This window comes from Phyllostomus hastatus, unplaced genomic scaffold, assembly GCF_019186645.2.
Source record: "Phyllostomus hastatus isolate PE091 unplaced genomic scaffold, TTU_PhHast_1.1 phas_contig_17, whole genome shotgun sequence".
NCBI lineage: Eukaryota > Metazoa > Chordata > Mammalia > Chiroptera > Phyllostomidae > Phyllostomus > Phyllostomus hastatus.
In genome coordinates, this window is record NW_025333664.1 from 31,616,364 (window position 1) to 31,626,401 (window position 10,038).

A 10,038-nucleotide genomic window follows, 5' to 3' on the forward strand; every position below is an offset into this window, starting at 1 on the left:
AGGGCTGGGAGGGAGTGGGAGTGGGAGGTGGATAATAGCTAAGGTGTATGGAATTTCTTTTTGAAGAGATGAAAATGTTCTGGAATTAGGTAGTGGTGATGATTACACAACCTTGTGAATATACTGAAAACCACTGAATTACACACTTTAAATGGAATAATTGTGTGGTATTTAGATTGCATTTCAATAAAAATGTCTGATGTGTATTTTATACTTGCTGCACATCTCAATTCTGTGTTTAATATCCACATGTAATTGTCATATGCCGAACTAGATAGCACATCTATAGTATCTGTACAAATAACCCTTTTTATTTTGAACGGAGCATGTTTTGAGAACCAGCAGCATCAGCATCACCTGGGACTCAGAGATGTGAAATCTCAGGCCCCAGCCCAGACCTGCTGCATCAGAATCTGCATTTTAATAAGATCCTAGGTGATTTCTATGTACAACCAAGTTTGAGAAGGGTTGATTATGATAATGTTGCTGGCTGCTGACCCTGCTGAGTGACTTTATGACTGCCCAGTAAAGAAGAAATCATTCTTTAGTTAGATTTAAATTATCTAACATCACCCAATCAGCATTTCAATTCTTTTCTACTCACCTCTCACCCCACATGTCAGAATCCAATCTTGTTATTTGCCCCTAATTGCTCCTTAGACTTTAGTCCACCCCTGGCTGAGAGTACCACTTTGAATTTGTTTGAAGCCCAGGGTCACTGACTAAATTTTAATAACAGTCCCTTTGTGTCTGTAAATCTACTAAGGATGGTAGTCTTGAAAACCATCCAACCTTGCTTACCCAGAGTGCCATGCAGCCAGGATGCTGTGGAAGAACAGATTATTTATCCATAGTGTATTCACAGCATTTAACAAAATGGACAATGTGTTAATGGGAAGAACATGTGCTAATCTTATAATAAACAATTCTTGACATTCCACATCTCCTTTTCTCCTATTATAAGAAGAAAAAAAATAGATATACAGACGGTACAGAAGGGACACATTACCTTTGTTTTTTGTTGTATTTTAGTTTTGCTTGAAACAAACTGCAGCATATTCCTTCAAGGGCACTCATTATTCATAGAGAACTATTCTGAAAAAGTTGAGAGTACATTTTCATATTTATCAGGAAGCCATTCTGTCTCTGAAAGGACTCTGGGCTCTAGTCCTTTCACTGTTACTATGGAGTAGGAAATTTCAAACAAACAAAACTCAATTGACAGTTATAGCATTGAGGAGTTTCCTCCTTTTCTTTGTGTATCTGGAACTTACTTTTTCTATGTCACCATAACTGTTGTGTCTTTCTTTTAAACCTGAGAAATACAGAATATTAAGATTATATTATAGTTTTAATTAAAAACTAGCTGATATCTAACCTGCCCTTATCTCTAATGTATTAGTACACAAAAAATAAAAATAAATCAAGATTGCCCTGTCTGGTATAGCTCAGTGGATTAAGTGTGGTTGCCAGTTCAATTCCCAGTCAAGGCACATGCCTGGATTGCAGACCAGGTCCCCTGTAGGGTGTGTGTGAGAGGCAACCATAGATTGATGTTTCTCTCCCTCTCTTTATCTTTCCCTTCCCCCCTCTCTAAAAATAAATAAATAAAATCTTTAAAATATGTATATCAAGATTGTTCTACATATGATGTTCATTTTCCATTCATATATAAAGGGCTTCCTTTATATTGAGTTGGCCAAAAAGTTTATTTTTTCCATACGATGGTTCTAGTAGTGTTTGTGTTTAACTTAATTTAAAACAATTTCATTAGATTGTATTGTGACAACTGTCATATCAGTGTGTATTTTAATAAAAATTTATCAAAATTGGTGAATTTTTGTGTACCCAATTAAAGATGGATAAAAATATGCAACATTTTTTGCATATTATTCTTTATTATTTCAAGAAAGGTAAAAATGCAACTGAAACACAAAAACAGATTTGTGCAGTGTATAGAGAAGGTGCAGTGTATAGAGAAGGTGCTGTGACTGATTCAAAGTGTCAAAAGTTGTTTGCAAAGTTTCTTGGTACTATTAACATTTTAGCCAAATAATTCTTTGCTGTAGGGGTCTCTTATGCATTGGAAGATGTTTAACAGTACCCCTGGCCTCTACCCACTAGAAACCAACAGCAGGAGATAGCCAACATACTCAAAATATCCAAAGCAATAAAGTTATTGGTGAAAATTAAAAATGTGTCTTTTACATTATGGACAAAACTAAACCTACTTTTTGGCCAACAGAATACAATGAACTTTGATGAATGGAATGGAGAATACAGAAATGCATGAAACATGCCTGCCTTCCAAAAGCATGTAATATATTAAGAGCATACACATATTGAAATAGAGCCAAAAATTAAGGGACAAAATTGAAAGTATACAAAAAAAACCTTTTATGTTATTATAGCCATAAAGGAGAGAGAAGTCACTTTGTCATGGGGGAAGGAATGGATGGCTGAAAGTAGCTGCTGAGAAAAAGTGGCTTTTGAGCTAATTGGAGGATGAGAAGAATTTGGCAATATAACATTGGGATACAGCATTCTATGAAAAGGAAAGAAAGTTTTAAAGAGCCATGGAAGAAGGTAAATAAAAAATTAACTTCTGTCCTAGGAACTATCTTATTAGCATCGTTCCGCAGCAGTTGTGACCAAGGAAGAAGATAAACTTGAATTTTAAGGAACAATTTCTTTTCACTGAAACAGCCAGGGAAGAGACAAAATTAGCAATTTTATTTATTTTTCTTTTTTTAATTTATTTATTTTTAATCATTGTTCAAATACAGTTTTCTCCTTTTAACTCCCAATCCATTCCCCTCTCCCAACCCTCCCCACTTCCCTCCCATTACCACCCTCCCTTTAGTTTATGACCATGTGTCCCTTAAGTTTGTTCCTGTGAACCCTTCCCACTGTCCCCTTAAATTCCCTCTACTCTCCCCTGTGGTCACTGTCAGCCTGTCCTCTATTTCAGTGTCTTTGGTTACATTTTGTTTGTTTCTTTGTTTTGTTATTTAGGTTTCTGTTAAAGGTGAGATCATATGGTATTTGTCTTTCACTGCCTGGCTTGTTTCGCTTAGCATAATGTTTTCCAGCTCCATCCACGCTGTTGCATAGGGTAGGAGCTCCTTCTTTCTTTCTGCTGCATAGAATTCCATTGTGTAAATAAATGTACCGTAGTTTTTTGATCCATTCATTTACTGATGGGCATCTTGGTTGCTTCCAGCATCTAGCTATTGTAAATTGTGCTGCTATGAACATTGGGATGCATAGGTTCTTTTGAATTGGTGTTTTAGTATTCTTAGGATAGAGTCCCAGCAGTGGAATTGCAGGGTCAAAAGGCAGATCCATTTTTAGTTTTCTGAGGGAGTTCCATACTGCTTTCCGTAGTGGTTGTACCAGTCTGCAGTCCCACCAGTAGTGCACTAGGGATCCCTTTTCTCCACAACCTCTCCAACACTTGTTGTTTGTTGCTTTGTTTATGATGGCCATTCTGTCTGGTGTGAAGTGGTATCTCATTATGGTTTTTATTTGCATCTCTCTGACAGCTAGCGATATTGAACATCGTTTCATGTGTCTTTGGATTTTCTGTATGTCCTCCTTGGAGAAGTGTCTGTTCAAGTCCTTGGCTCACTTTTTAATTGGATTCCTTGCCTTCCTAGAGTGCAGTCGTGTAAGTTCTTTATATATTTTGGAGATTAAACCCTTGTCTGAGGAATCATTGGCAAATATGTTTTCCCATACAGTTGGTTCTCTTTTAATTTTGAAACTGTTTTCTTTAGCTGTGCAGAAGCTTTTAATTTTGATGAGGTCCCATTTGTTTATTCTTTCCTTTATGTCCCTCGCTCTAGGGGACACGTCAGTAAAAAAGTCTCTTCATGAAATATCTGAGATTTTCCTACCTACGTTCTCCTCTAGGACTTTAATGGTGTCATGTTTTATATTTAAGCCTTTTATCCACCTTGAATTTCTTTTTGTATATGGTGTAAGTTGGTGCTCAAGTTTGCATTTTTTTTGCACGTGGCTGTCCAGTTCTCCCAACACCATTGGTTGAAGAGGCTATTTTTATTCCATTTTATGTTGCTGCCTCCTTTGTCAAATATTAATTGACCATAGAGACTTGGGCTTATTTCTGGGCTCTCTGTTCTGTTCCATTGGTCTATGTGCCTGTTTTTATGCCAGTACCAGGCTGTTTTGATGACAAGGGCCTTGTAGTGTAGTTTAGTGTCGGGTATTGTGATCCCTCCTACTTTACTCTTCTTTCTCAAAATTGCAGCAGCTATTCGGGGTCGTTTATAATTCCATATAAATTTGTGAAGTGTTTGTCCTATGTGTGTGAAATATGCCATTGGTACTTTAATAGGAATTGCATTGAATGTGTAAATTGCTTTGGGTAGTATGGACATTTTGATGATATTAATTCTTCCAATCCATGAACACGGTATATGTTTCCATTTGTTTGTGTCTTCTTTGATTTCTTTCCTGAGTTTTATGTAGTTTTCTGAATACAGGTCTTTTACCTCTTTGGTTAGGTTTATTCCTAGATATTTTATTTTTCTTTTTGCTATTTCAAATGGGATTTTTTCCTTGATCTCTGCTTCTGCTGTTTCATTGTTGGTGTACAGAAATGCCTTTGATTTCTGGATATTGACTTTGTATCCCGCTGTTTTGCCAAATTCATTTATTAGGTCAAGCAGTTTTTTGGTAGAGTCTATAGGATTTTCTATGTATACTATCATTTCATCTGCAAACAGTGACAGTTTTGTTTCCTCCTTTCCGATTTCAATGCCTTTTATTTTTTTTCTTGTCTGATTGCTGTGGCTAAAACTTCCAGTACTATATTGAATAGAAGTGGTGAAAGTGGACAGCCTTGTCTTGTTCCGGATCTTAGAGGAAAAGGTTTTAATTTTTGTCCATTGAGAATGATGTTGGCTGAAGATCTCTCATATATGGCCTTTATTATGTTGAGGAATGCTCCCTCTATTCCCGCTTTGCTGAGTGTTTTTATCATGAATGAGTGCTGTACCTTATCAAATTCTTTTTCTGCATCAATTGATATGATCATGTGGTTTTTGTCTTTGCTTTTGTTTATGTGATGTATTACATTTACTGACTTGCGAATATTGAACCATCCTTGCATCCCTGGAATGAATCCCACTTGGTCATGGTATATAATCTTTTTAATGTATTGTTGGATGTGGTTTGCCAGTAGTTTGTTGAGGTTTTTGGGGCCAATGTTCATCAGTGATATTGGCCTGAAGTTTTATTTCTTTGTTGTGTCTTTATCTGGTTTTGGAATTAGGATAATGTTGGCCTCATAAAAAGAGTTTGGGAGACTCCCATCTTTTTGGATTTTTTGGAATAGTCTGTGAAGGATAGGGGTTAGCTCTTCCTTAAATGCTTTGTAGAATTCTCCTGTGAAACCATCTGGCTCAGGGCTTTTGTGTGTTGGGAGTTTTTTGATTACTGCTTCAGTTTCTTTTGTTGTTATTGGTCTGTTCAGGCTTTCTGCTTCTTTTCCATTGAGTTTTGGAAAATTATATTTTTCTAGAAAGTTGTCCATTTCACCTAGGTTTTCAAATTTCTTGGCACACAGTTCTTTGTAGTAATTTCTTACAATCCTTTGTATTTCTGTGGTATCTGTTGTAATCTCTCCTCTTTCATTTCTGATTGTGTTTATTTGGGTCTTCTCTCTCTCTCTCTGATGAGTCTGCTTAAAGGCTTGTCGATTTTGTTTATCTTTTCAAAGAACCAGCTCTTGGATTCATTGATCCTTAGAATTGTGCTTTTAGTCTGTATGTCATTTAATTCTGCTCTGATCTTGGTTATTTCCTTCCTTCTGCTTGCTCTGGGCTGCCTTTATTGTTGTTCCTCGAGTTCTTGCAGACATTGGGTTAGGTTGTTTGTTTGGAATGTTTCTAATCTTTTTAGTTGGGCCTGTGTCGTGTGAACTTCCCTCTCAGGACTGCCTTGGCTGTGTCCCATAAGTTTTGGGTTGTTGTGAGTTCGTTTTCATTTGTTTCCAGAAACCTTTTGATTTCTTCCCTAATATCATTCTTAACCCATTCATTGTTTAATACCATGCTATTTAATCTCCATGATTTTGAGTGTTTTTGTTTTTTTTCCTTCAGGTTGGTTTCTAGCCTCAGTCCCTTGTGGTCTGAGAAAATCCTTGGTATGATTTCAATTTTCTTGAAATTCTTGAGGCTTGTTTTGTGTCCTATCATGTGGTCTATCTTTGAGAATGTTCTGTGTACATTTCAAAAGAATGTATATTTAGCTTCTTTTGGGTGGTGGGCTCGGTATATATCAGTAAAGACCATTTCCTCAAGGGTATTGTTCAATACCACAATATCTTTGTTGATATTTTGTTTAGAAGATCTGTCCATTTTTGATAGTGGGGAGTTAAGATCTCCCACTATAATTGTGTTGCTGTCCATATCTTTCTTGAAGTCCTCTAAGATTTTCTTTATGTATTTGGGTGCTCCTATTTTGGGTGCATATATATTTACAATATTTATGTCTTCTTGATGGATTCTTTCCTAGAGTATTATGAAGTGACCTTCTGGGTCTCTCTTTATGGACCTTTTTTGGAAATCTATTTTGTCTGATATGAGTATTGCTACCCTGGCTTTTTTTTCCTATCCATTTGCTTGGAAGGTTTGTTTCCAGCCCTTCACTTTCAGCCTGTGTAGGTCTTTTATCCTGAGGTGGGTCTCTTGTATACAGCATATATGTGGGTCATTTTTTCTTATCCAATCAGTTATTCTATGTCTTTTGATTGGATCATTTAATCCATTTACGTTTAAGGTTATTATTGATAGGTACTTATTCATTGTCTTTTATGTGCATGTGTTCCTCTCTCTCTCTCTCTCTTTTTTCTCTCCTCTAAAGCAGTCCCTTTAGAATCTCTTGCAGAGCTGGTTTGGTTGAGGTGTATTCTTTTAGACTTCTTTTGTCTGGGAAGCTTCTTATTTGGCCTTCTATCTTGATTGAGAGCCTTGCTGGCTATAGTAGCCTTGGTTGCAGACCTCTGGTTCTCATTACCTGGAGTATTTCTTGCCATTCTCTTCTCACTTGGAGTGTGTCCATTGAGAAGTCAGCTGTTAGCCTTATTGGGGCTCCCTTGTATGTTACTTCCTTTTTCTCCCTTGCTGCCTTTAAGATTCTCTCTTTGTCTTGAAATTTTGTCATTTTAATTATGATGTTCCTTGGGGTGGGTCTCTTTGGGTTCCTCTTGATTGGGACTCTCTGTGTTTCCTGGATTTGTGTGACTTTTTCTCTCATCATCTTAGGAAAGTTCTCCTTCATTACTTGTTCAACTTGGTTTTCGATCCCTTGCTCTTCTTCTTCTCCTTCTGGTATCCCTATTATACGGATATTATTACGTTTTATATGGTCTTGCATTTCTCTTAATCCCTCTTCATTCTTTCTGAGCCTCTTTTCCTTTTCTTGGTCTTTCTGGATGCTGTTTTCTACTTTGTCCTCCAGCTTGCTAATCCGATCTTCTGGTTCATCAATCCTGCTTTTCATTCCTTCTACTGTGTTCTTCAGTTCAGAAATTGTATTCTTCATTTCCTCTTGACCTTTGTTGAGAGTTTCTATTTCCTTTTTCATGTTTATGTTGTTTGCAGTGAGATTGATGTAGTTCTCCTCTAATTTCTGATAGCTCATTGTGAGTTCATTGAACTTCCTGGTAATCATTGTTTTGAACCCCCACAATAGTATAGTTCAGAAAATTGCAAGGTGGGCTGAGATCAGGTAGGGGTATTGAGAAGCATTTACAATTGTATAGACTAGGTCTTACTAACTGTAATAGTAAAGTGACAGTCTTGTGGCAGAATCGATGAGGTCTAGATAACAAGAATAAAGAGTATAGACCCTTGAGAGGTGTATTAATGGAACACAGATGAAGGATAGTAACTTATCAACACCTTGTGACTGAGATACCATGGGAAACCTATCAAATGACAGTATAACCAGCCAAGCAAAGAAGATTATACAGAAAGAAAAAAATACCAAAATATTATTAAAATAAAAAATGTCGGAAGAGTGAGAAAAGGATAATACCAATTAACAGTAACTTGAAAGATTAAAAAAAAAGGAAAGAAAAGCAGAAGATGGAGTGCAGGAGAGATAAATTTAGAGTGGAAAGAATAATATTAGGTTGAATGGAAAAGAAACATAAGGGATTGCGAGATAAAAAAATAAGAATTGAAAAAAAAGTCACATAAAACACAAGATAAAATCAATCAACCAAGAACAGCCAGAGAAACCAAACAAAACCAAACAAAACCCAAAAAAAACAAAACCCCAAACAAACAAACAAACAAACAAAAAAACCTCTTGTTGGTTTCTAAGTGGCCAGACCAGTTTTTCTGATCTTGCTGGCTTCAGCTGGCTGAGGGGCCTTTGAAATGCTTCTCTCTATCCCAGCCAGATCTCAGCAAGTCTGTCAGGTACCCTGGGTGCTCCCGAACACACTGGCACGCGAGAGTCAGTCTTCCCTGACGGTGCACGAGCCCAGCCGTTTCCAGCTCCGTGTTCCCCGAGGAACCGCACTCCGACCGTGTGTTGGCACCTTTGCCGGCTCCCCCAGTCGGGCTGGCTGGAAATTTCTGAGCCACTACTGTAGGAACGCACCCTGCACCACGTCCCTCCCGGGATCGCAGGGCGCGATTCCGGCCTCCCTATGGGGCGCAAGCCGAGCGCAGCCCGGCTCGTACTCTCCACCGATCTGCAGTTCCACCAGGCTAGAGGTGCCCCTGGTCCTGTCGGCTAGAGGCCCTCACTTCTCCCTGGTCTCTGGGCGGGTGTTCATATTCCCTGGGTGATTTTTTTCTCAGTCCAACTGGCCAATCTGTTCCTTCTAGCAACCAGTTCTCCCCTGGAGTTGCTCACCCCCCCGTATTCGGGGGAGGGAGGGAGCAGCGACTTCCCTCTCCCGGGAGCCGTGGGGCAGACCCGGAGCACCGGGCGGGCCTGGGGTCTGCGGACCCCTAGACCCCGCGCTGATCCCTGGGCCCCTTTTGTCCTGTATCAGACTCCTTACCATCTGGTTTTCCAGTGAGTGCAATAATTTTTGATGTCCTGCTTTCAAAAGTGATTCGGCAATCTAGCCCACTTGCTCTGTTTCTCCACCGATCCACAAGTTTCCCCCCTCTTCACAGAAGCTGAGAAAAACGCTGCCTAGAGTAAAGCCGCCATCTTCCCTCCTCCAACAATTTTATTTTTAAGAAAAGAAGTATCCTTCTAGTTTTGAACAACCTGCTGAACAATTAAATTTAAATGGATAACTTTTAAAAGATTTTATTCTTATTTTGTATTAGAATATTAACTAGACATAACTAATATATACTAAAAAGTCTTATTTTAATAGAATTTCAAAATTGTTTTTCTTTGTGCCTCAGTTGAGTTACAAAAAATAGAGAAGAAAGCTATTAATCAAGAAAGAATTTGAAAGCACATCTTTTTAGTGCATAAGCTATGTTCTTACAAAGTAAAAACAGTAATTTAGGGAAGTAGCTGTAACTTTTACAGAATTATCAGAATCCTGTTGATGATACTGATATATTCACTATAAAGAGTTTTCTAAAAACCCAGGGGTCTTTATATTACATGTCTTCAAGAAAAACTAACTTTTGTCTAAGGCAGAACTCAGGAACTGAGATAAGCAAACATTTTATGTTTTAATACCTGTGGTTGTGATTCATAAGCATGTTTTTGGAGTTTTTTTCCTCACAAAAGTAATGTAATTGTTAAAATGAATTTATTTTTCTCAAATCCAAATATATTTTTTCCTGTCATAATGTTAAACATTATGTTTGGCAAATGATCTTGAAAACAGATAGTGTTTAGTTGAACCAGTTGGACAGCTGTTGGTTCCTTCTTTTTCTTTCCAGTTAATGAATAAGCACTTCCAGCAAAGAATGGAATAGAAGTTAGCAGTTAATTGACAATATAACGATCTCTAATAAAAACAAGTATCTGAGAGGGAAGAAAAACACCCACCAAGAAATATATTACATTTATGCATCTCAA